Genomic DNA, 26,306 nt, shown 5'->3' on the forward strand with positions numbered 1-26,306 from the left:
TTTAAACCTCCTCTACCGAGAAACGTGCCAGAACTGCGAGCTCGCATCAACGATGCTTTCGAACTCATTGATGGGGACGTGCTGCGCCGAGTGTGGGAGGAACTTGATTATCGGCTTGATGTCAGCCGAATCACTAAAGGGGCACATACCGAACATTTGTGAATGCCTAAAAAAACTTTTTGAGTTTTTGTATGTGTGTGCAAAGCATTGTGAAAATATCTCAAATAATGAAGTTATTGTAGAGCTGTGAAATCGCTTCAATCATTTGTAATAACCCTGTATTGTGACTGTTTACATATTTCTGTATTTGAATACACACTCTGAGCCGTGTGCGGCTCGCGTTCTTTCCGTTCGTACTTGGCGTCTTGTTGAGGCGTCTCGTTTCCTTCTTGTGTTAAAGGCGCCACTGACTTTGCTAGTATTGTTTGTCTGCGAGTGGCAGCAGCAGCGGTTACCGATAGCCAGTACTGTGGTACTATCTTTGACGGGGCTGCTTGTATTTCCGGGTCGTCGTGTGTGTCAGGCGGTTGGGCTTCGGACGGAGCAGCGAGGAGGTCTGCAGCGCGGGGGCGGCCCGGGACTGCTGGCGGTGTGCGGGCACTGTCGGATCGAGGGGCTGTAGCCGATGACCGAACCCAGGACGTTTGAAGTTCAGTGAACCGTATCCAGTAGTGAGACCTCCACTGTTTGAGATCTCGCTGCTGTTTGCGTGTTGCTGCTCCCAGGGTCAGTGATACCAACCGCAACAAGTGGAGTCTGTCAGGTTAGAGGAAGCTCTTACAAGGGAACCTCCCCATCGCACCCCCCTCAGATTTAGTTATAAGTTTGCATAGTGGATAGGCCTTGAAAAACTGAACACAGATAGATCGAGAAAACAGCAAGAAGTTGTGTGGATCTATGAAAAAAATAAGCAAAATATACAAACTGAGTAGTCCATGTGCAAGATAGGCAACATCAAGGACAAGGTGAGCTAAGGAGCGCCGTGGTCCCGTGGTTAGCGTGAGTGACTGCGGAACGAGAGGTCCTCGGTTCAAGTCCTCCCTCGAGTGAAAAGTTTACTTTTTTTATCTTCGCAAAGTTATCATCTGTCCATTCGTTCATTGACGTCTCTATTCACTGTAATAAGTTTAGTGTCTGTGTTTTGCGACCGCACCGCAAAACCGTGCGATTAGTAGACGAAAGGACGTGCCTCTCCAATGGGAAGCGAAAACATTTGATCGCAAGGTCATAGGTCAACCGATTCCTCCACAGGAAAACACGTCTGATATAATCTATACGACACTGGTGACGGCATCTGCGTCACATGACAGGAATATGTTGTTGACCCACCTAACTTGTACACTTGGCGAATGGGTAAAAAGATTCTTCTACTTTGCCCGATTTAGGTTTTCTTCTGGATGTGATAATCACTCTCAAAAAAGTGATGAAAACATAACGGACGGACAGATAATAATTGTCTGAAAATAAAAAATTAAACTTTTTACTCGAGGGAAGACTTGAACTAGGGACCTCTCGTTCCGCAGCCGCTCACGCTAACCACGGGACCACGGCGCTCCTAGGCTCACACGCTCCTTGCTGTTGCATATCTTGCGCATGGACTACTCAGTTTGTATATTTTGCTTATATTTTTTAATAGTTCCACACAACTTCTTCCTGTTTTCTCGACTGATCTGTGTTCAGTTTTTCAAGGCCTATCCACTGTGCCAACTTATAACTAAATCTGAGGGGGGTGCGATGGGGAGGTTCCCTTGTTAGCTGCCTTCTACTCCTCGATGTTAGTTTGGATTTAGTATTGTTCTTATTAGTGAAGTTCAGCCAGCGGTATTTTCTGCCTTGTGGCCGGTAACACCCCAGTTACCTGGCCTGGAGGTTAGCGTATTTTTGCGGCAGCGTCCTTTTCCTCGTCTTTCCGATGCTGTCCGGCAGGACGTGTAGTTCGACACGCTCCTTGACTGTGGTGTGGACTGTGGTTTCTTTAGTCTATCTTGGTTGTAGTCGTTCCTTCCGCCTTTCGATGTTTTAAACACCGGAGGTGTCTGTCACTTCGGCCTCGCTCAGATTATTCCACCGTTGTGTTACGAGCGCTATCCACAAAGTACATTACGTTTTGGAATTAAAAATAAATAAAGTATTGGAATTTTTTTATATACAGATGAAAGCCACACTTAAATACTACCTTCCTACATAGTTGCCATTTAAATCAAGGGGTCCGGAACGTCATATACTTGAAATGTTAAAATAACGCTTATAAATTACATCTTTCCTCACAAAGTATTTGAGGTAGGAAGTTGAACTTTTTACAGATTATTTATTGGAATATGGGCTACAACTTAACACAGGGATTTTACAAAATTTTAGTTCAGTTATTAAAGATGATTTTTTTTCAATTGTAATGAAAATTCACAACATTTTTTTGCAATATTTTATTTATATATTCAAAAATATACAGTTTTTTGGAAAAAGGTTGTGTTAAATTATGCAGAAGGTACTGTGTAACATTTACTGAAAGTTTGAAACAAATATGTTTGGAAGATCCTTAGAAAACATGTAATTAGTATGAGAAAATAAAAGTTTTGGGAATCGAGCGACAAACATTAGATTAACTTTTTAGTGCATTCCAGGTCCATAGGATGGATTATCTTCATCCTCTGCAAACTTCTCCTCCAGCTTCCTCTTGTTCCTCCTCCTGTTTACTCTTGCTTGTATTTCTAGATTCTTTACAGCCCTGTCTGCAGCCCGAAGGCGTTCCTTGTCTAAAGCAAGCATCGCTCGTACCGTGTTAGAACCTATCTTCATTCCCATATTTCTAAATACCTTGCACCTTACAATGTTGCCATCATTGAAAGTCGCAACAGCATCATACACACCAAAGTGAAGTGTTTCTATTCCAACAAATACAGTCTTGGGGATTCTCGACCATATAACACTATTTACACTTTCATTGGGGTTTTGAGGTTTTTCCGTGAATACACTTTTTCAACAGTTCAGGTGCTGCTAAGTCTCTGAAAATAGGTTTTATCACCTCCATTATTGCATCTCACATCACTAAAATGTGCCTGATGAACACGGACGTTAATAATAACACCATTTGACAGCAGTTTAACAGCGCCACAGTGGGTCACGCTCATGTAGAACACATTTTTAAAAAAATTTAAAAATAGTTGTAGTCCTCGGAATTGAATAAATTATATATCTATTAAAAGGTAATAGTCTGCAGATTCAGAAAACGCAAAAAAGTAAAAATTGAACTTTTCATGATTTTGAGCCTTTCCGGAGCCCCCTAAGGCACTTATCGTAGCGATGGACGAGCTCGGAAATTCCTTCGTCGTAAAATTCGGCCGCCTGCGCCTTCAACCACGTGGCTACCTCTGCTTTTGGGACAGAAAAGGTGTGATTTTTGTGGATTTCCTGGAAATCTCAAAGGTATTACGAAACTCTGCACAACTTCAGAAGAGCAATACAAAGCAAGCGAAGGGGAAAGTTGGGCTCAAAGATCTTGCTGATTCACGACAACGCCCGGGCCCACACGGCAAATGCCACTCGTGAAGTTCTCGAATTTTTTAAGTGGGAGTCGTTTCCTCATCCGCCGTACAGTCCCGACCTGGCACCGAGAGACTTCCACTTATTCCCAGCAATGAAAAGAAGTGGTCGGCTTTGCAGGGTTTTGATGACGACGCACAGCTTCAAGAGGAGGTAACCACGTGGTTGAAGGCGCAGGCGGCCGAATTTTACGACGAAGGAAGGTCCGAGCTCTTCCATCGCTACGATAAGTGCCTTAATTTAAATGGCAACTATGTAGAAAAGTAGTATTTAAGTGTTGGCTTTCATCTGTATATAATAGAAAAAATTCCAATACTTTATTTATTTTCAATTCCTAAACGTAATGTATTTTGTGGATAGCCCTCGTAGTTATGACACATAGGGTGGATTTGGTAAGAGGATTGACTGGCGTCTAAACTGTCTCTATTTTGAAGTGCCATCCAGCTAGGTGAGCATTACTCTTGGCTGCCTGTCTCACCTCTTACACAGCTGTAGTCACCTTCCTCAGGCCGATCCAGGGAGCACTGTCTGTGGACCACTTGGTCTTACTTGGTGAAGTCGTCATAATTGTTTAAAAATTTACCCTAATGTTTTAGTGTGTAACCCCCTTCTTCACTTGTAATTCAGGCCTTCAGCCGTTGTGTGTTCTGAAATTTCTTGTGGCTTTCAGCCGACCAATAATTTGCAGTTCTTTCTTAATCAGGCCTTCACCCATTCATTGTGTGTAACATTGCCTGTGGCCTTCAGCTGACAATTTGCAATTCTTTCGTAGTAAGGCCTTCAGCTGTCAGTGTAGTTAAATCTTTTGAAATGATTGTTGAGAGTTATTTTTTTAAAATGAAGTGGATTTGTTTTCTGAGCAACCAACGGTAACTGATTAGACCCCATCCACACGTTTTCCTGCTTTGCCTAAGTCCCACGTCTAAGCTACGATATCTGCAAAGTAGTGTGAGAAAGGAGTAAGGAGTAAGGAGTGGGAAAGGAGTAAGACAGGGTTGTAGCCTCTCCCCGATGTTATTCAATCTGTATATTGAGCAAGCAGTAAAGGAAACAAAAGAAAAATTCGGAGTAGGTATTAAAATTCATGGAGAAGAAGTAAAAACTTTGAGGTTCGCCGATGACATCGTAATTCTGTCAGAGACAGCAAAGGACTTGGAAGAGCAGTTGAACGGAATGGACAGTGTCTTGAAAGGAGGATATAAGATGAACATCAACAAAAGCAAAACAAGGATAATGGAATGTAGTCGAATTAAGTCGAGTGATGCTGAGGGAATTAGATTAGGAAATGAGACACTTGAAGTAGTAAAGGAGTTTTGCTATTTAGGGAGTAAAATAACCGATGATGGTCGAAGTAGAGAGGATATAAAATGTAGACTGGCAATGGCAAGGAAAGCGTTTCTCAAGAAGAGGAATTTGTTAACATCGAGTATAGATTTACGTGTCAGGAAGTCGTTTCTGAAAGTATTTGTATGGAGTGTAGCCATGTATGGAAGTGAAACATGGACGATAACTAGTTTGGACAAGAAGAGAACAGAAGCTTTCGAAATGTGGTGCTACAGAAGAATGCTGAAGATAAGATGGGTAGATCACGTAACTAATGAGGAGGTATTGAATAGGATTGGGGAGAAGAGAAGTTTGTGGCACAACTTGACTAGAAGAAGGGATCGGTTGGTAGGACATGTTTTGAGGCATCAAGGGATCACAAATTTAGCATTGGAGGGCAGTGTGGAGGGTAAAAATCGTAGAGGGAGACCAAGAGATGAATACACTAAGCAGATTCAGAAGGATGTAGGTTGCAGTAGGTACTGGGAGATGAAGAAGCTTGCACAGGATAGAGTAGCATGGAGAGCTGCATCAAACCAGTCTCAGGACTGAAGACCACAACAAGAACAACAGTGTGAGACCCTGAGAAAAGTGAAAGCGCCAATTCGAAGAGTTGGTTCACACGTGGAGCACCCTCTACTTCACGTGCCAGTGCCGGACCACACACTTTTGCTGCGACATCTGCAACAACCCAGCGCCTGGGATTCACTGTCGTCGGCCATCCCGCATACAGTCCCGACTTGGACGCATCCAGCATATTGATAATTTTTGCTTTTGGACCGTCTAACTCAACTGAGTGAAACACATACGCACTTCACCTTTATTCTCTGCAACACATCTTCAGTGGCCAGGAATATATACACATTTTTACTATTTACTTTACACTTTGGGACCATGTTTATATAGGTTATAAACAGTTCTGGTGGTTGGCTTTTATGTGGCGTACTAAAACTTTAAATTCTACTTTCGGGCTCTACGTATGATGTTCTACATGTTGTGTTTTTATTCCATTTTTGGCGCTGTTCTTCTTCTTATAATTACCATTTGGGTTTTTGTTTTCCAAACTTCACAGCACTAGAAACCGAACACTTGTTTTGATGCTGTGTTTTGGTTTGTCTTGCCGAAGTTGCTGTCAAAGATCGGGTGTTAGTGCCAACTTTCGAGTATAATTTTTGAGATCTCTGTTTGTGTATGTGTGTGTGTGTGTGTGTGTGTGTGTGTGTGTGTGTGTGTCAGAGACCAGAATGTGGGAAGAGAGAGAGAGAGAGAGAGAGAGAGAGAGAGAGAGAGAGAGAGAGAAAGATATGTTTTTGTTTTAATATGGCTGCATGCACAAGAGGGATGATTTTTATCTTATCACTTCTTTCATTAAGTGTTGGTTGGTTGGTTGGTTTGGGGAAGGAGACCAGACAGCGTGGTCATCGGTCTCATCGGATTAGGGAAGGAAGTCGGCCGTGCCCTAGCAAAGTAACCATCCCGGCATTTGCCTGGAGTGATTTAGGGAAATCACGGAAAACCTAAATCAGGATGGCCGGACGCGGGATTGAACCGTCGTCCTCCCGAATGCGAGTTCATTAAGTGTAATAGGGAGTCTGCACTAACGTGTGTTTTGTCATTTATCAAATGTTTGTTCTCAGCAAAGGCTTCCTGAATGTGGAAGTTTCCCTGCATTTGTATAAGGTATTTGTTTATTCTCACTATTTCCATTTCTTTGTTCATGTTTGTACGATAGTGGTTATGGTGTTTTAATTGCTCTGCAGATGTTGAATGGTTTGTTTCATACTTCCAACACCTGATGTGTTCTTTGTACTGTGTTCTAAAATTCCTCCATGTGATGTCTATGTATATTGCCTCACAACTTCGGCATTCAAGTTTATATTATGATCCCTGGAATTTATCCCTCTTGGTTGTTGCTTTGGCTTAAATTTGATTCGAGCATACCAGAACAAATTGCATTTCACATAGACACACACACACACACACACACACACACACACACACACACACACATGTAAAAACAGATCATAGATGTCTCAAACAACACTCGAAAGATGGTAATAACATCTGATCGTTGGCAATAACATACAACAGTCAACAAGACAAACCAAAACATAGCACCAAAACAAATGTTGTGTTCCTATTTTTGTGAAGTGTGGGAAACAAACACCCAAATTGCAATTATAAGAAGAAGAACGGCGCCAAAAATGGAACGAACCACAACATGTACAAAATCGTCCACAGAACTTGTAAGTAGCATTAGAATACTGCTACACTGCAGAAATGCCAATCACCGGAACTGTTCATAACGTATATGTATATATCGTCGCAATACGTAAACTAAACAGTAAAAGTATGTACATATTCCAGACCACTGAATGTGCCTTGCAGAAAATACACTCCTGGAAATGGAAAAAAGAACACATTGACACCGGTGTGTCAGACCCACCATACTTGCTCCGGACACTGCGAGAGGGCTGTACAAGCAATGATCACACGCACGGCACAGCGGACACACCAGGAACCGTGGTGTTGGCCGTCGAATGGCGCTAGCTGCGCAGCATTTGTGCACCGCCGCCGTCAGTGTCAGCCAGTTTGCCGTGGCATACGGAGCTCCATCGCAGTCTTTAACACTGGTAGCATGCCGCGACAGCGTGGACGTGAACCGTATGTGCAGTTGACGGACTTTGAGCGAGGGCGTATAGTGGGCATGCGGGAGGCCGGGTGGACGTACCGCCGAATTGCTCAACACGTGGGGCGTGAGAGCTCCACAGTACATCGATGTTGTCGCCAGTGGTCGGCGGAAGATGCACGTGCCCGTCGACCTAGCACCGGACCGCAGCGACGCACGGATGCACGCCAAGACCGTAGGATCCTACGCAGTGCCGTAGGGGACCGCACCGCCACTTCCCAGCAAATTAGGGACACTGTTGCTCCTGGGGTATCGGCGAGGACCATTCGCAACCGTCTCCATGAAGCTGGGCTACGGTCCCGCACACCGTTAGGCCGTCTTCCGCTCACGCCCCAACATCGTGCAGCCCGCCTCCAGTGGTGTCGCGACGGGCGTGAATGGAGGGACGAATGGAGACGTGTCGTCTTCAGCGATGAGAGTCGCTTCTGCCTTGGTGCCAATGATGGTCGTATGCGTGTTTGGCGCCGTGCACGTGAGCGCCACAATCAGGACTGCATACGACCGAGGCACACAGGGCCAACACCCGGCATCATGGTGTGGGGAGCGATCTCCTACACTGGCCGTACACCACTGGTGATCGTCGAGGGGACACTGAATAGTGCACGGTACATCCAAACCGTCATCGAGCCCATCGTTCTACCATTCCTAGACCGGCAAGGGAACTTGCTGTTCCAACAGGGCAATGCACGTCCGCATGTATCCCGTGCCACCCAACGTGCTCTAGAAGGTGTAAGTCAACTACCCTGGCCAGCAAGATCTCCGGATCTGTCCCCCATTGAGCATGTTTGGGACTGGATGAAGCGTCGTCTCACGCGGTCTGCACGTCCAGCACGAACGCTGGTCCAACTGAGGCGCCAGGTGGAAATGGCATGGCAAGCCGTTCCACAGGACTACATCCAGCATCTCTGCGATCGTCTCCATGGGAGAATAGCAGCCTGCATTGCTGCGAAAGGTGGATATGCACTGTACTAGTGCCGACACTGTGCATGCTCTGTTGCCTGTGTCTATGTGCCTGTGGGTCTGTCAGTGTTATCATGTGATGTATCTGACCCCAGGAATGTGTCAAAGTTTCCCCTTCCTGGGACAATGAATTCACGGTGTTCTTATTTCAATTTCCAGGAGTGTAAAAGCGAAACGCGTATGGCACGAAAATTGTTTCATTGGGTTGTAACTAAGATGGTCCAAAAGCAAAAATTACCAACATATGGTAATATTAGACGCAACTGAGGCTGACAGGACTACAAAAGTTGAAGACGCACTCACCCGATTTACACCTATTTGCCCAACTTAAAGAACATGTTCGAGGACTTCACTTTGATAGTGCTGAAGCTGTGCAAGCAGAGGTGAGGTCTGTCTACAAAGTCAAACTTTCTGCAGTAATGGTATCAACAAAGTGAGGGTGGCTACGTTTAGAAATAAACGTGACATGAGACATAAAGACCATCGAGGTTAGCCGAGAGCGCTAATGCGCTGCTTCCTGGGCTCGGGTAGGCGCGCCGGCAGCGGATCGAATCCGCCCGGCGGATTAACGTCGAGGGCCGGTGTGCTGGCCTGCCTGGATGTGGGTTTTAGGCGGTTTTCCACATCCCGCTACGTGAATACTGGGCTCGTCCCCACGTTCCGCCTCAGTTCCAAGGCTTGCAGACATCTGAACACATTCACACTATTCCATGGATTACACTAGATGCAGACAGCTGGGGTACACTAATTCCATCCCGTGGGGTACGGGGTGGCGCTAGGAAGGACATCCGCCCACCCCTTCATCCTAACCTTGCCAAATCCGATTAACCACGGCCGACCCTGCGTAACTGAGGGACAAGGCTCAAGTGATAGACACGAGAAATAAAGATGTAGAATGTTAATTAAGTTCGTTTTACTTTAAAAGCTTTAAGAGGGTACACAAAAAATTCGGAGGCATTACTTCTCAGCACCCACTCGTATTTGACGTCAAGCACGTAAAACCTTTATGCTTTAAAACGCAAAGCCATAATTATGTTGCTTATATTAGTTTTGTTTTATTAACACAAAGACTAATGAAAAAGTGTAGAATATGTTTGAAACTGTGTTTGAAGTTTATCAGAAACCGTTAAGCGTTCTCATTACCATCCACTGCATGAGTGTAGAGCTGCTAATTTGCTCTCCATTTCAAGCATCTCAATGCTTATCGTGTCATATTTCCTGACCTGTGAGTCGTGCAATGATATAATTTTTCAGGTACACTCAGTGGACATCTGTCTCAAACTGTGTAGGGAAAAGAACCACTAGGAGACAGGCAATAATTAAAAGGCCATGCTTGATGCCAAACTTTGAGAGCATGAAGAACGAAATCAGAGTAAGTGATACAAGTTGCTCTCACTGTTTTGCACGGGTGTTCAAATGGTTCTGAGCACTATGGAACTTAACTGCTGTGGTCATCAGTCCCTTAGAACTTCTTAAACATAACTAACCTAAGGACATCACACACATCCATGCCCAAGGCAGGATTCGAACCTGCGACCGTAGCGGTCACACGGCTCCAGACTGTAGCACCTAGAACCGCACGGCCACTCCGGCCGGCTGCAGGGGTGTCAGCGAGAAAGAGATTGAAAAAAGGTTTGAAATCATGTGTTAATTTCTTGGAAATCGCCAAGTGTCTTCATTTTAAAATACTGCATGAATATAGTCTAGGTAATTCGCGTCCGTGATATAGTCTGTCTCATCACATATACAGCTTTAATGCTTGACTAATTGTGTTGAGCTTTTAGCGTAAGATTATACCTCTTAGTGAGCAGATTATGCATCATTTTAATTTTTCTTGGCCCTGGAAGTTGTTAGATAGGGACCTGCAACCGGAACAATGTGCATTCTAGGCGTTTAGCAGTGTAGATCGGTTCACAGAAAATTCCTATCAGGGGAATGTTAGTTTCGTGCTGGGCAGTGGGTTGCATCGGACGAGAGCTGTTTGTGAACTCTGCCGCTAGTGGCAGCACTTCTCGCTTAATGTGGCTGTCTCCTGGCTCCAAAGCGTGTTCTGGGACAGCTGGTCCATCAGTCCCGTCTTCTGCAATTTCCCTCGTGCTCTTCTAGTCGTTTTCTGACAGTTCTTTTTGTAGTGCCTTCGTACACCTGAGCCGTGATCACTCCCAACTATGCGTTTTCGTGAACTTCGCTGTGTATCTGTCTTTGGTTTCCCTCCCTTGTTGCAGTTATGTCTTGGTTCACAGAACCTGTTTCACAGAGTAAGACTGCACTGTAGTTCCTTCTCTAGATTGTCGCACAGATGACAAAATGGTAGATATCGAAATAGACGACAGAGAGATAGAGAAACAATTAAAATCGCTCAAAAGAGGAAAGGCCGCTGGACCTGATGGGATATCAGTTCCATTTTACACAGAGTACGCGAAGGAACTTGCCCCCCTTCTTGCAGCGGTGTACCGTAGGTCTCTAGAAGAGCGTAGCGTTCCAAAGAATTGGAAAAGGGCACAGGTCATCCCCGTTTTCAAGAAGGGACGTCGAACAGATGTGCAGAACTATACACCTATATCTCTAACGTCGATCAGTTGTAGAATTTTGGAACACGTATTATGTTAGAGTATAAGGACTTTTCTGCAGACTAGAAATCTACTCTGTAGGAATCAGCATGGGTTTCGAAAAAGACGGTCGTGTGAAACACAGCTCGCGCTATTCGTCCACGAGACTCAGAGGGCCATAGACACGGGTTTCCAGGTAGATGCAGTCTTTCTTGACTGCCGCAAGGCGCTCGATACAGTTCCCCACAATCGTTTAATGAACAAAGTAAGAGCATATGGAGTATCAGACCAATTGTGTGATTGGATCGAAGAGTTCCTAGATAAGAGAGGGCAGCATGTCATTCTCAATGGAGAGAAGTCTTCCGCTGCGAATACATAGAAAGAAAGATCCCTTATTATTTAGCTACAATATAGCAGGTCAGCACCTGGCAGCAGTTAATTCCATAAATTATCGGGGAGTACGCATTAGGAGTGATTTAAAATGGAATGATCATATAAAGTTGATGGTCGGTAAAGCAGATGCCAGACAGATTCATTGGAAGAATCCCAAGGAAATGCAATCCGAAAACAAAGGAAGTAGGTTATAGTACGCTTGTTCGCCCACTGCTTGAATACTGCTCAGCAGTGTGGGATCAGTACTAGATAGGGTTGATAGAAGAGGTAGAGAAGATCCAACGGAGAGCAGCGCGCTTCGTTACAGGATCATTTAGTAATGGCGAAAGCGTTGCGGAGATGACAGATAAACTCCAGTGGAAGACTCTGCAGGAGAGACGCTCAGTAGCTCGGTACGGGCTTTTGTCGAAGTTTCGAGAACATACCTTCACCGAGGAGTCAAGCAGTATATTGCTCCCTCCTACGTATATCTCGCGAAGAGACCACGAGGATAAAATCAGAGAGATTAGGGCCCACATAGAGCCATACCGACAATCCTTCTTTCCACGAACAAGACGAGACTGGAATAGAAGGGAGAACCGATGGAGGTACTCAGGGTACCCTCCGCCACACACCGTCAGGTGCCTCGTGGAGTATGGATGTAGATGTACATGTAGATGTAGATGTAGATGGTTCTTCTTCCTTCTACTTGTAGCAGCAGCGATGTGTATCGATATTTGCTCCGTGTACGATTTTTGGTTTTGTGCATATACACTCCTGGAAATGGAAAAAAGAACACATTGACACCGGTGTGTCAGACCCACCATACTTGCTCCGGACACTGCGAGAGGGCTGTACAAGCAATGATCACACGCACGGCACAGCGGACACACCAGGAACCGCGGTGTTGGCCGTCGAATGGCGCTAGCTGCGCAGCATTTGTGCACCGCCGCCGTCAGTGTCAGCCAGTTTGCCGTGGCATACGGAGCTCCATCGCAGTCTTAACACTGGTAGCATGCCGCGACAGCGTGGACGTGAACCGTATGTGCAGTTGACGGACTTTGAGCGAGGGCATATAGTGGGCATGCGGGAGGCCGGGTGGACGTACCGCCGAATTGCTCAACATGTGGGGCGTGAGGTCTCCACAGTACATCGATGTTGTCGCCAGTGGTCGGCGGAAGGTGCACGTGCCCGTCGACCTGGGACCGGACCGCAGCGACGCACGGATGCACGCCAAGACCGTAGGATCCTACGCAGTGCCGTAGGGGACCGCACCGCCACTTCCCAGCAAATTAGGGACACTGTTGCTCCTGGGGTATCGGCGAGGACCATTCGCAACCGTCTCCATGAAGCTGGGCTACGGTCCCGCACACCGTTAGGCCGTCTTCCGCTCACGCCCCAACACCGTGCAGCCCGCCTCCAGTGGTGTCGCGACAGGCGTGAATGGAGGGACGAATGGAGACGTGTCGTCTTCAGCGATGAGAGTCGCTTCTGCCTCGGTGCCAATGATGGTCGTATGCGTGTTTGGCGCCGTGCAGGTGAGCGCCACAATCAGGACTGCATACGACCGAGGCACACAGGGCCAACACCCGGCATCATGGTGTGGGGAGCGATCTCCTACACTGGCCGTACACCACTGGTGATCGTCGAGGGGACACTGAATAGTGCACGGTACATCCAAACCGTCATCGAACCCATCGTTCTACCATTCCCAGACCGGCAAGGGAACTTGCTGTTCCAACAGGACAATGCACGTCCGCATGTATCCCGTGCCACCCAACGTGCTCTAGAAGGTGTAAGTCAACTACCCTGGCCAGCAAGATCTCCGGATCTGTCCCCCATTGAGCATGTTTGGGACTGGATGAAGCGTCGTCTCACGCGGTCTGCACGTCCAGCACGAACGCTGGTCCAACTGAGGCGCCAGGTGGAAATGGCATGGCAAGCCGTTCCACAGGACTACATCCAGCATCTCTACGATCGTCTCCATGGGAGAATAGCAGCCTGCATTGCTGCGAAAGGTGGATATACACTGTACTAGTGCCGACATTGTGCATGCTCTGTTGCCTGTGTCCATGTGCCTGTGGTTCTGTCAGTGTGATCATGTGATGTATCTGACCCCAGGAATGTGTCAATAAAGTTTCCCCTTCCTGGGACAATGAATTCACGGTGTTCTTATTTCAATTTCCAGGAGTGTATTTAGATACAGCCTTAGATACCTGGGCAGGCAAAAATCTTAAGGTTTTTAACATGGCTGTCAATCAGCGACTGTTTTATAATACAAAATTTTGAAAAACACAGACCTCAGTCGCGAACACAATTAATTTGTCCGAAGAAGGTGTCCCTTGTGACACCGAAACCTAGATTACAAATTAATTGTGTTCGCGTCTGAGGACTGTGTTTTTCAAAATTTTGCATTGTACAACTGGATGACAGCCATGTCAAAAACCTTAAGCTAAATAAATTTTTTACTTGATCTCTATACCCCCGTCAGGCAATGGCCTTGCCGCAGTGGATACACCGGTTCCCGTGAGATCACCCAAGTTAAGCGCTGTCGGGCGTGGCTGGCACTTGGATGGGTGACCATCCAGGCCGCCATGCGCTGTTGCCATGTTTCGGGGTGCACTCAGCCTCGTGATGCCAATTGAGGAGCTACTCGACCGAATAGTAGCGGCTCTGGTCCAAGAAAACGATCATCACGACCGGGACAGCGGTGTGCTGACCACACGCCCCTCCTTTCCGCATCCTCAACTGAGGATGACACGGCGGTCGGATGGTCCCGATGGCCACTCGTGGCCTGAAGACGGAGTGCTATACCCCAGTCACAGAGTGCCTCGACGAGGTCCTGGCTAGATATGGCAACCCTAGATTTAACAGATCTGGGCCACATGGTGTATATCTCCTCGTCAGTTCTAGAGCATGTGTATGTATTATGTTGGTTCGTTAAGTTCGTAGCGTTTGCGTTTTTCCCGGTTTCTATCGGTTTATTTACCGATTGTCATTTTGTATTTCTCGTCCACTGTTTCTATTCGATTTTACAAACTGTCATTTTCTCTAGAATGAAATTTTCGCTCTACGGCGGAGTGTGCGCTGATATGAAACTTCCTGGCAGATTGTGTGCCGGACCGAGACTCGAACTCGGGACCTTTGCCTTTCGCGGGCAAGTGCTCTACCAACTGAGCTACCCAAGCACGACTCACGCCCCGTCCTCACAGATTTACTTCTGCCAGTACCTCGTCCCCTACCCTCCAAACTTTACAGAAGCTCTCTTGCGAACCTTGCAGAACTAGCACTCCTGAAACAAAGGATACTGCGGAGAAATGGCTTAGCGCACACTCCGCTGTAGAGTGAAAATTTCATTCTAGAAACATCCCCCAGGCTGTGGCTAAGCCATGTCTCCGCAATATCCTTTCTTTCAGGAGTTCTAGTTCTGCAAGGTTCGCAGGTGAGCTTCTGTAAAGTTTGGAAGGTAGGAGACGAGATACTGCCAGAAGTAAAGCTGTGAGTACCGGGCATGAGTCGTGCTTCGGTAGCTCAGATGGTAGAGCACTTGGCCGCGAAAGGAAAAGGTCTCGAGTTCGAGTCTCGGTCTGGCACACAGTTTTAATCTGCCGGGAAGTTTCATGTCGTTTTCTCATTAGGATATAGTCAGTTGAGGTCTGACACACTAGAAAATGGAGTGCCCAGTGGTGAAGTCGAGACATTTCTGACATATTCTCTCGTCTGAGTTCAGTATAGGGGCGACAGCTGCGGACTTACGCCAGAGACATTTGTGTCGTGTATGGGGGTAATGCCATTGGGCAAAGCACGGCAAGAAAATGGTTTTCTCGTTTCAAGGAGGATCATTTTGACATTAGTGAATATCGACGTTCAGGATGATCTTGGGGTTCCGATGAGGATCGTTTAAACGCATTAATCCACAATGATCCACATGATTGTATTCGAGAAATGGCAAATGCGATGAACTGTGATCATTCCACCATTGTGTGACAAATGCTTCCGATGGGAAAGTTTCGAAAATCGGGTGTAGGGTCACCGCACGCTCTAAGCCAAAATGACAAAAATCAGCATTGTAAGTCAAAATGACAAAAATCAGCGGGCGGCCATATGTGAATGTCTGCTTGGTCGTCATCAATTGGCTCCTGAAGAACGCCGACTATTCCCATTCCGTATCATTACTATAGTGCGCGTCACTTACGACCGCGGCCTAGTTTAGGTTCGTTCTGCGCATCTGACGTCACAAAACACAGCCAGCCAATGAACAGAGAACGACGTTGCCAGAGCTCGACTGCAGTGCAGAGCACGGACGAGTGTCTTCAGTTTTAGAAACGTTCAGTCATAAATAAAGTAACTGAACAAAAGCAATGTCTTGATAGCAGACTTTCTTGTATAGAAAGTTTGGAAAAAGCATTCTTTATACCAATTGCTTCATATGCTATTGATTAATTAAACCAAACAAGCAATAAGCCTCCTAAATCAGGCGATAGCAAGGAAGGGGTTTGTATCATTCTCACGAACCGCTTTTTCACAATAAAGAACAGCGGTAATTGTTTATTTCCTATTGTACTTCGACCAAATGTGAATAATTCATAGACATACCAACAGTGTTTGTCGGTATTGTGCACGATGTCTTAAAGTCCTCCCAGAGATTATTTGAATGACGAGCTACGATAGCGTAATGGTTTAGGTGTTGGACTGTGAAGTGAAAGGTTTTGAGTTCAAACATTGTTCGGTGCTTACTATTTTGTTTATTTAAAAACGATATCGAAGTGCCTTACTTCATGAATTTTATTCGTTTGAATGTAATTTTTTGAAATTTCTAGTTCTTTGTCTCTTCATTATAATCATAATAACTTTTCGGTTTTTCTAATTTTGTCCTCCAATAATTCTTTCCACAGCAATTAAAAACAATGAAAAAGCATACATACAATATTCATGTTATCTGTTTTGTTTGTATATCTTCTCTTCCGCAGCCGCTGTTTTACTATTCATATTGAAATATATTCTTTGCGACAGTATTAAAAGTATTATTTAGAGCTGAATTTCGGCTCGTACGTTGCCGAGCTACTTGATCGTCTGACGCAATTCTTTGCTTCGCTGCTTCGCAATATCATCATAATCAATGTTTTCGTCAACTGATCTATGTTTTGGCAGACTATTTGCTGTCCGTTGTGACAAACACAAATTGTTTGCGCACTGCGCCTCACTGACAATACATTCCAGTTTCTATGTTTTATTACGTCCATAATTCAGTTTTGTGTACTTCGCCAATTTTGTTTTAATCAGAACTTTTTAGAAAAAGACGAAATGACTCTGGTATAAACAAAACTTTTATTACAGTCGCGAAAAACAGATAATTTCTCAGTATTACATACGACACCTACCTGGTACTTAAATTAAATGAGATATTGTTATACAGTAAAGTCGGCCGGTGTGGCCATGCGGTTCTAGGCGCTACAGTTTGGAATCGCGAGACCGCTACGGTCGCAGGTTCGAATCCTGCCTCTGGCATGGATGTGTGTGATGTCCTTAGGTTAGTTAGGTTTAGGCAGTTAGGTTTAAATAGTTCTAAGTTCTAGAGGACTGATGACCACAGATGTTAAGTCCCATAGTGCTCAGAGCCATTATACAGTAAATTCTATATGAAATTTAGGTATATTGTCCACATTTCATTCTCAACATTGTGGCAACTAAAATCGACCATACGGAAAGTATACGCTATGGTCTTTTACCTCTGCAAACTCTTCAAAATTTCGTGCAATGGTTTACTACATCTAATGCTGCACAATAACTGCGTTGAACATCGAAACAAAATTCACTCATTTATGGGGGGAAGGTATCAGTCAAGAAGATGTGTAAAAATCAAATTTTTGGGCCAGATAGCTATTGTGAAATAGAATGATAAGTGTATCAAAGCAGTCGGAACACCATGTGTCAGCACATGTGAGCAGTGCACTGATGACAAACACAGCGCGGAATGCGGGGAGCACCTCTGTGTAGCAGCGAAAGGGTTAATGCGTCTGTGGTGGCTCTACTTTATAAACTGCGAACCCCCCTAAACTAAGTTTGCGAACTATACTATACCATGGTGCTGCTTCTCTTGGCGCGTGCGTTGTTTGCAACTGGCAACGCAGCAATCTCCCGCCTCTGGGCGGGCATGCGCGAGCCGCCAAGATAAAAGAATTGAACTATAGTGACGAGAAGTAGTGTCTTTACGCTAACATAAGGAAAGTCAGAACAATCTCCGGTGAAATTAAAAAGCGAGGGTGATAACATTAACAGTGCAACACGAACTCCACTGTTAAATGCAGAAGAGAAAGCGGATAGGTGGGAAGAGTACACTGAAGGTCTCTATGAGGGGGAAGATACACTCCTGGAAATTGAAATAAGAACACCGCGAATTCCTTGTCCCAGGAAGGGGAAACTTTATTGACACATTCCTGGGGTCAGATACATCACATGATCACACTGACAGAACCACAGGCACATAGACACAGGCAACAGAGCATGCACAATGTCGGCACTAGTACAGTGTATATACACCTTTCGCAGCAATGCAGGCTGCTATTCTCCCATGGAGACGATCGTAGAGATGCTGGATGTAGTCCTGTGGAACGGCTTGCCATGCCATTTCCACCTGGCGCCTCAGTTGGACCAGCGTTCGTGCTGGACGTGCAGACCGCGTGAGACGACGCTTCATCCAGTCCCAAACATGCTCAATGGGGGACAGATCCGGAGATCTTGCTGGCCAGGGTAGTTGAGTTACAGCTTCTAGAGCACGTTGGGTGGCACGGGATACATGCGGACGTGCATTGTCCTGTTGGAACAGCAAGTTCCCTTGCCGGTCTAGGAATGGTAGAACGATGGGTTCGATGACGGTTTGGATGTACCGTGCACTATTCAGTGTCCCCTCGACGATCACCAGTGGTGTACGGCCAGTGTAGGAGATCGCTCCCCACACCATGATGCCGGGTGTTGGCCCTGTGTGCCTCGGTCGTATGCAGTCCTGATTGTGGCGCTCACCTGCACGGCGCCAAACACGCATACGACCATCACTGGCACCAAGGCAGAAGCGACTCTCATCGCTGAAGACGACACGTCTCCATTCGTCCCTCCATTCACGCCTGTCGCGACACCACTGGAGGCGGGCTGCACGATGTTGGGGCGTGAGCGGAAGACGGCCTAACGGTGTGCGGGACCGTAGCCCAGCTTCATGGAGACGGTTGCGAATGGTCCTCGCCGATACCCCAGGAGCAACAGTGTCCCTAATTTGCTGGGAAGTGGCGGTGCGGTCCCCTACGGCACTGCGTAGGATCCTACGGTCTTGGCGTGCATCCGTGCGTCGCTGCGGTCCGGTCCCAGGTCGACGGGCACGTGCACCTTCCGCCGACCACTGGCGACAACATCGATGTACTGTGGAGACCTCACGCCCCACGTGTTCAGCAATTCGGCGGTACGTCCACCCGGCCTCCCGCATGCCCACTATACGCCCATACGGTTCACGTCCACGCTGTCGCGGCATGCTACCAGTGTTAAAGACTGCGATGGAGCTCCGTATGCCACGGCAAACTGGCTGACACTGACGGCGGCGGTGCACAAATGCTGCGCAGCTAGCGCTATTCGACGGCCAACACCGCGGTTCCTGGTGTGTCCGCTGTGCCGTGCGTGTGATCATTGCTTGTACAGCCCTCTCGCAGTGTCCGGAGCAAGTATGGTGGGTCTGACACACCGGTGTCAATGTGTTCTTTTTTCCATTTCCAGGAGTGTATGTCTGATGTCAGGGAAGAAGAAACAGGAGTCGATTTACAGGAGACAGGGGATCCAGTGTTAGAATCGGAATTGAAGAGATTTTTGGAGGACTTAAGAATAAAAAAGGCAGAAGAGATAGGTAACACTGAAACGGTACAGTAGTTTCCGCTCCATAAGCGGCAGGTTTCGCTGCTCGCTCGCACCGGTTAGTACAAACGGAGGCGGCTCCGCCGCCAATTTTATTGCACGACGCGGCCGGCCGCGGGTGCAACAGAACCCATGTGGACGGGTGGAAAGATATGTGGCTAAAATGGCTCTGAGCACTATGGGACTTAACTACTAAGGTCATCAGTCCCCTAGAACTTAGAACTACTTAAACCTAACTAACCTAAGGACATGAGACACATCCATGCCCGAGGCAGGATTCGAACCTGCGACCGTAGCGGTCACGCGGTTCCAAACTGACGCGCTTAGAACCGCACGGCCACACCGGCCGGCAGGAAAGAAATGTGTCAGGCTTCATAATACGCTATTTATATGGGTCGTGTATTACGCACTTGTTGTACGTGAATGTGAATCTGCACATGAACTTTCCTAATCCTCCTCACACCTTTCCATAAAGCGTGGCCAAATCTTAGTTGGGAAGTAGTTCTGTAGCATAGTAGTGCCAACCTTACTCCTGGGTAGGTGATTAGATAGACAGCTCAGGCAGGTAAAAGGAATGCCGGACATTTGCCACGCCGGACATAAGCCAGTTAGCCGCACCTGCCCCTTCGCCAGGCAGCGATGCCTCAGGTAAGGGACGCCCTTCCTCGTACTTCTTCTGTCCGCTTTCGAACCGCCGTCTCCACATCTTACTCGATACAACCAGCACGTAAGGGACCTTCTTCTTCGACATCTTGGCGAAATACAGAACTTCTTTTCCGAAATCGAAATATTTATACCTTTTGGGAAACGAGAGCAATACCGACGATTATGTCAGTATGTAATTAGTTCTGCCAAATATAAATATAGATTCCTCTGTCTGTACAGTAGCTTCCTTTCACGCTTACTGATTGCGATAGAAACAGTCCATCGGCAGGAGAGCAACAAGAAAGGAACGGTGTAAAAAGAATGCGAATGTACGCTAATCATTTCTTTTGCATCACTGCATTTGTGCCTACTTTAATTACTATAACTGCATGCCCAAAAGACAATAAGGAAAGAAGAAATGGGAATGGGAATGTTTGAAAAGAAGAACGACATACTACGTATTAATTTACTCTCTAAAATCCGATATCCCTTGCTGCGAAACATTAGTTAATAAATTGTAACGGGAGGATGTTCAAAACATGACTGAAAATACTTTCACTAAATAGACAAACATCATTTATTGACATGCCATCTAAAGTCGACGTACAATTTTAAAATGTTAGAAATAAGGAAATGAAGTAATACAAAATGCTACGCCTGTAACGTACGTTGTTGTTCTACATTGTTTAGCTCTGGTATTTACAGGGTCACAGAGAAAGCATCCGGGGTTTTGGAGGGAAAAGCCGTAATTCTAATGATCTGTACTACAACTAAAATAAGAAACACAGCTTAAGGAAAAATAATGTAATGTGTGTTTCAGCTCACAAGCGACTTTGAAGCAGATAGTTGCTGTGACTTAGTATGGGCAGAGGTTATATTCGACAACGGGAATAAATTAATAGCTGGCTCCTTTTACTGACCCCGGTCCCAGATGAAACAGTTGCTGAACAGTTCAAAGAAAACTTGAGTCTTATCACAAATAGGTACGCTACTCGTACAACTATAGTTGGCAGTGAATTCAATCTACCTTCCGTATGTTGACAAAAATATATTTTCAGACCCTATTGTAGATAGAAAACAACTCCCGTAATTGTTCTAAATGCTTTTTTAAAATAATTTTGAACAATTAGTTCACGAGGCCATTCAAATTGTAAATGGTTACGAAAACACACTTGACCCCTCCGTAACAAATAAAATTCACCAAAACTAAACGCGAAATATATCTATTTATAAAAGCAGCTAAAAATTCGATTGACGTCTTTCTAAGAGACAATCATTCTACTTCTACATCTACATCTACATCCATCCTCCGCAAGCCACCTGACGGTGTGTAGCGGAGGGTACCTTGAGTACCTCTATCGATTCTCCCTTCTATTCCAGTCTCGTATTGTTCGTGGAAAGAAGGATTGTCGGTATGCCTCTGTGTGGGCTCTAATCTCTCTGATTTTATCCTCACGGTCTTTTCGCGAGATATACGTAGGAGGGAGAAATATACTGCTCGACTTCTCGGTGAAGGTATGTTCTCGAAACTTTAACAAAAGCCCGCACCGAGCTACTGAGCGTCTCTCCTGCAGAGTCCTCCACTGGAGTTTATCTATCATCTCCGTAACGCTTTCGCGATTACTAAATAATCCTGTAACGAAACGCGCTGCTCTCCGTTGGATCTTCTCTATATCTTCTATCAACCCTATCTGATATGGATCCCACACTGCTGAGCAGTATTCAAGCAGTGGGCGAACAAGCGTACTGTAACCCACTCCTTTGTTTTCGGACTACACTTCCTTAGGAGTCTTCCAATGAGTCTGTCTCGCATCTGCTTTACTGACAATCAACTTTAATGATCATTCCATTTTAAATCACTCGTAATGCCTACTCCTAGATAATTTATAGAATTAACTGCTTCCAGTCGCTGACCTGCTATTTTGTAGCTAAATGATAAGGGATCTTTCTTTCTATGTATTCGCAGCACCTTACACTTGTCTACATTGAGATTCAGTTGCCATTCCCTGCACCATGCGTCAATTCGCTGAAGATCATCCTGCATTTCAGTACAATTTTCCATTGTTACAACCTCTCGATACACCACAACATCATCTGCAAAAAGCCTCAGTGAACTTCCGATGTCATCCACAAGGTCAGTTATGTATATTGTGAATAGCCAACGGTACTACGACACTCCCCTGCGGCACACCTGAAATCACTCTTACTTCGGAAGACTCCTCTCCATTGAGAATGGCATGCTGCGTTCTGTTATCTAGGAACTCTTCAATCCAATCACACAATTGGTCTGATAGCCCATATGCTCTTACTTTGTTCATTAAACGACTGTGGGGAACTGTATCGAACGCCTTGCGGAAGTCAAGAACACGGCATCTACCTGGGAACCCGTGTGTATGGCCCTCTGAGTCTCGTGGACGAATAGCGCGAGCTGGGTTTCACATGACCGTCTTTTTCGAAACCCATACTGATTCTTACAGAGTAGCTTTCTAGTCTCCAGAAAAGTCATTATACTCGAACATAATACGTGTTCCAAATGTCTACAACTGATAGACGTTAGAGATACAGGTCTATAGTTGTGCACATCTGTTCGACGTACATTCTTGAAAACGGGGATGACCTGTGCCCTTTTCCAAACTATGTAAGTGAACACCATATGTGGCTTAAGTTCAAAGAAATAGTATCAAGAGCACTCGAGACATTCATACCAAATATATTAATAAGAGGCGGAAGTGATCCCCCATGGTACACAAAACATGACAGAAAGCTGCTGCAGGAGCACCCAAAAAGGCACGTATAATTTAGACGAATGCAAAATTTCCAAGATTGGCGAAGTTTTACTGAGGCTCGAAATGCGAGATGCATTTAATAGTTTTCACAAAGAAAGTCTCTCTAAAAATGTGGCATAAAATCCAAAGAGATTCTGGTCCTATGTTAAGTAAACCAGCGGAAAGGCTCAGTAAGTACCTTTACTGCGCGACAGCGATGAGGAGGAGGAGGGGGGGGGGGGGGGGGAAGGGACCCAACCCTTCGGAGCAGGTAAAACCGTGGCAAGTGTCCGCACACCGGTAAAAGTCAGAGACGTTCTGGTGTCACAAGATTTGGGGTGGAGAGTTGGTCACGGCCAAGTGGTTCGACCATCCCCACCACAGGGGCCCAGGAAGACCTACATCTACATCTACATTTATACTCCGCAAGCCACCCAACGGTGTGTGGCGGAGGGCACTTTACGTGCCACTGTCATTACCTCCCTTTCCTGTTCCAGTCGCGTATGGTTCGCAAGAAGAACGACTGCCAGAAAGCCTCCGTGCGCGCTCGAATCTCTCTAATTTTACATTCGTGATCTGGTCAGGAGGTGTAAGTAGGGGGAAGCAATATATTCGATACCTCATCCAGAAACGCACCCTCTCGAAACCTGGCGAGCAAGCTACACCGCGATGCAGAGCGCCTCTCTTGCAGAGTCTGCCACTCGAGTTTGCTAAACATCTCCGTAACGCTATCGCACTTACCAGATAACCCTGTGACGAAACGCGCCACTCTTCTTTGGATCTTCTCTATCTCCTCCGACAACCCGATCTGGTACGGATCCCACACTGATGAGCAATACTCGAGTATAGGTCGAACGAGTGTTTTGTAAGCCACCTCCTTTGTTGATGGACAACATTCTCTAAGGACTCTCCCAATGAATCTCAACCTGGTACCCGCCTTACCAACAATTAATTTTATATGATCATTTCACTTCAAGTCGTTCCGCACGCATACTCCCAGATATTTTACAGAAGTAACTGCTATCAGTGTTTGTTCCGCTATCATGTAATCATACAATAATGGATCCTTCTTTCTATGTATTCGCAATACATTACATTTGTCTGTGTTAAGGGTCAGTTGCCACTCCCTGCACCAAGTGCCTATCCGCTGCAGATCTTCCTGCATTTCGCTACAATTTTCTAATGCTGCAACTTCTCTGTATACTACAGCATCATCCGCGAAAAGCCGCATGGAACTTCCGACACTGTCTACTAGGTCATTTATATATATTGTGAAAAGCAATGGTCCCATAACACTCCCCTGTGGCACGCCAGAGGTTACTTTAACGCCTATAGACGTCTCTCCATTGAGAACAACATGCTGTGTTCTGTTTGCTAAAAACTCTTCAATCCAGCCACACAGCTGGTCTGATATTCCGTAGGCTCTTACTTTGTTTATCAGGCGACAGTGCGGAACTGTATCGAACGCCTTCCGGAAGTCAAGAAAAATAGCATCTACCTGGGAGCCTGTATCTAATATTTTCTGGGTCTCATGAACAAATAAAGCGAGTTGGGTCTCACACGATAGCTATTCCTGGAGTCCATGTTGATTCTTACAGATTAGATTCCGGGTTTCCAGAAACGACGTGATACACGAGAAAAAAACATGTTCTAAAATTCTACAACAGATCGACGTCAGAGATATAGGTCTACAGTTTTGCGCATCTGCTCGACGACCCTTCTTGAAGACTGGGACTACCTGTGCTCTTTTCCAATCATTTGGAACCTTCCGTTCCTCTAGAGACTTGTGGAACACGGCTGTTAGAAGGGGGACAAGTTCTTTCGCGTACTCTGTGTAGAATCGAAATGGTATCCCGTCAGATTCAGTGGACTTTCCTCTGTTGAGTGATTCCAGTTGCTTTTCTATTCCTTGGACACTTATTTCGATGTCAGCCTATTTTTTCCGGGTGCCCGCCATATTCTGGTTAAATGAGCAGACATGCCCTCAGTGCGTCTGCCTCGATGTTCACGCGTAGAAGAGAGGTATTTGAATATTTGCACTAATTCTTTTATTTCCAGTTTCGGATTGTATAAAGTAATGAATGTTCTCGTTTAATTTCGGAAATCTGACCCCCCTGTGGTAAAGTATCTGGTCCCCAGTTTGCCCGTTATCCTCCACACATAGTGGATGTCCCATGTAAAATACTGGGAGACTTTGGTGGTATACATTTGGCCAACGCAATTCCGTCTTGCCCGTCGACATGTGTGTCGAGATTAGCATATAATATGTTGTTGTTGTTGTGGTCTTCAGTCGTGAGACTGGTTCGATGCAGCTCTCCATGCTACTCTATCCTGTGGAAGCTTCTTCATCTCCCAGTACTTACTGCAACATACATCCTTCTGAATCGGCTTAGGGTATTCATCTCCTGGTCTCCCTCTACGATTTTCACCCTCCACGCTGCCCTCCAATGCTAACAATGTTAACAAATTTCTCTTCAGAAACGCTTTCCTTGCCATTGCCAATCTACATTTTATATCCTCTCTACTTCGACCCTCATCAGTTATTTTGCTCCCCAAATACCAAAACTCCTTTACTACTTTAAGTGTCTCATTTCCCAATCTAATTCCCTCAGCATCACCAGACTTAATTCGACTACACTCCATCATCCTCGTTTTGCTTTAGTTGATGTTCATCTTATATCCTCCATTCAAGACACTTTCCATTCCGTTCAACTGTTCTTCCAAGTCCTTTGCTGTCTTTGACAGAATTACAATGTCATCGGCGAACCTCAAAGTTTTTATTTCTTCTCCATGGATTTTAATTCCTACACCAAAGCAATTCTGCTTGCTCAATATACAGATTGAATAGCATCGGGGAGAGACTACAACCCTGTCTCACTCCCTTCCCAACCACTGCTCCCCTTTCATGTCCCTCAACTCTTATAACTGCCATCTGGTTTATGTACAAATTGTAAATAGCCTTTCGCTCCCTGTATTTTACCCCTGCCACCTTCAGAATTTGAAACAGGGTATTCCAGTCAACATTGTTAAAAGCTTTCTCTAAGTCTACAATTGCTAGAAGCGTAGGTTTGCCTTTCCTTAATCCATTTTCTAAGGTAAGTCGTAGGGTCAGTATTGCCTCACGTGTTCCAAGATTTCTGCGGAATCCAAACTGATCTTCCCCAAGGTCGGCTTCTACCAGTTTTTCCATTCATCTGTAAAGAATTCGCATTATTATTTTGCAGCTGTGACTAATTAAACTTATAGTTCGGTAATTTTCACGTCTGTGAACACATGCTTTCTGTGGCATTGGATTTATTACATTCTTCTTTACGTCTGAGGGAATTTCGACTGTCTCATACATCTTGCTCACCAGATGGCAGAGTTTTGTCAGGACTGGCTCTCCCAAGGTCGTCAGTAGTTCCAATGGAATGTTATCTACTCCGGGGGCCTTGTTTCGACTCAGGTCTTTCAGTGCTCTGTCAAACTCTTCACGCAGTATCGTATCTCCCATTTCATCTACATCTACATCCTCTTCCATTTCAATAATATTGTCCTCAAGTACATCGCCCTTGTATAGACCCTCTATGT

General features: G+C 45.7%; 1 protein-coding gene and 1 pseudogene across 1 annotated transcript in view; one reads left to right on the forward strand and one right to left on the reverse strand.

Annotated features, from left to right (window-relative positions):
- The window catches only part of LOC126108225 (uncharacterized), a 927,355-nt gene that overhangs the window by 785,247 nt on the left and 115,802 nt on the right, over nucleotides 1–26,306 (reverse strand). The window lies entirely within an intron of this gene.
- On the forward strand, nucleotides 13,924–14,041 carry LOC126109030 (5S ribosomal RNA; annotated as a pseudogene).

The sequence above is a fragment of the Schistocerca cancellata genome, chromosome 11 (assembly GCF_023864275.1).
Source record: "Schistocerca cancellata isolate TAMUIC-IGC-003103 chromosome 11, iqSchCanc2.1, whole genome shotgun sequence".
Lineage (NCBI taxonomy): Eukaryota > Metazoa > Arthropoda > Insecta > Orthoptera > Acrididae > Schistocerca > Schistocerca cancellata.